General features: G+C 34.1%; 1 protein-coding gene across 1 annotated transcript in view; it reads right to left on the minus strand.

The window, feature by feature from the left end:
* LOC119587897 (calcitonin gene-related peptide type 1 receptor-like) overlaps window positions 1–1,377 on the minus strand; it is a gene marked incomplete at its 3' end in the record, with an annotated part of 193,512 nt that overhangs the window by 79,943 nt on the left and 112,192 nt on the right.

Genomic DNA, 1,377 nt, shown 5'->3' on the forward strand with positions numbered 1-1,377 from the left:
TATAGTAATTTCGATTAGTTCCTTACCCCATGTCATAAGCTCGGAAAAAAAATTGGTCATCATAGAAAGTTAATTTTTGTTTGAGCGAAAGTAATTGAAATATCAAACAGTACATGCCAGTCTTTCAATTACTATGGCCTAATTTATACTGAATTTTATGTAAAAAAAGTTTTTTTTTTATACCATGTAGAAGCCTCCCAAATGTACTTTCTAACTCTGTATAATACTACCAATAATTTGATCTAGTTTGAAATGTGAAATGTCCAATGCACTTGAGAAGGACGCATGTGTTATATTAGTAGACACAAATCAATTAACCATCGCTTCCAAGCGGAAAGCATCTACTCAAGGAGAAGTCGAATCGCCACGTTACATATTTGTATGGTGGCCAATACTGATAGTGATTATCATCTGCATGATGGGGTGTGCCTAGTAATCAGGAATTAATCCAAAGCCAATAAAGTAATATCTTTGAGAATTCCTATTTCAAGCTTAGTCAAGTACATATTGATTATGCTGATTTTTTTTGTCCATATTCTAAAGCATTTTGATAGTTGTAAGTGGCACTCAGCTACTTCACTTGATACAATCAAAGGCTTTAACGAAGCTACTGCATACATGGCCCTGGTTGTAAAATTATATTGTTCTGACAAAAGCCTCAGATCTCTTTCTTAGTGTAAATCATATTAAACATACATTCGGGTGCAACATATTATCCAGGTACAAAAGGGTGAGGCTAAACGTTTTGTTTAGACCTTAAGAATAATATGAAGTGAACACAAACCACATTCTACGGTAGGCAAGTGTTACTGACGGGTTCGCTTGTATATAAGAACTACACGTCATGCAACAATGAGGTGTTTCTTCTTCATTTGATGGTATAAAGAGGATAGGTGTAGAACATAACCTCATGAAAGTTGACTTTGTTAAGAGTATAAACATGGAGGAAGGATCAATCCACAAATGTGATGAATTTAGAGTTTTTTTTTTTTCAAGAAAGGAAATAATAATGATGAGGAACATATAGATGTTCTGATACAAAATGGACTAGGGACGTTTTGAGAGGATTAGGTAAATTCTACTATACTGTCCAGAGTAAGTAATAAGATAAAAAAGACCACAACCCAAAAAATATAAGTTGAGACCTTCAATTGGACACTTAAGAATTAGAGAAACTTAACAGTGATGAATTCCTAAATCTATTGATACACTAGACCAGGAAGACCTGAAAAGGAAGGTCTCAGAAATCTCAATAGAATGAGGACAAAGTCCAAGATCTTCAAAACTTGCCAATTGTTGGTAGTCAGAGAAAGGAACTTTCTCCTATAAAAACAATCAAAGGAAAATAGCTCACATTACCTGACTGATAGCTATTTC

This window comes from Penaeus monodon, chromosome 23 (assembly GCF_015228065.2).
Source record: "Penaeus monodon isolate SGIC_2016 chromosome 23, NSTDA_Pmon_1, whole genome shotgun sequence".
Classification (NCBI taxonomy): Eukaryota; Metazoa; Arthropoda; class Malacostraca; order Decapoda; family Penaeidae; genus Penaeus; species Penaeus monodon.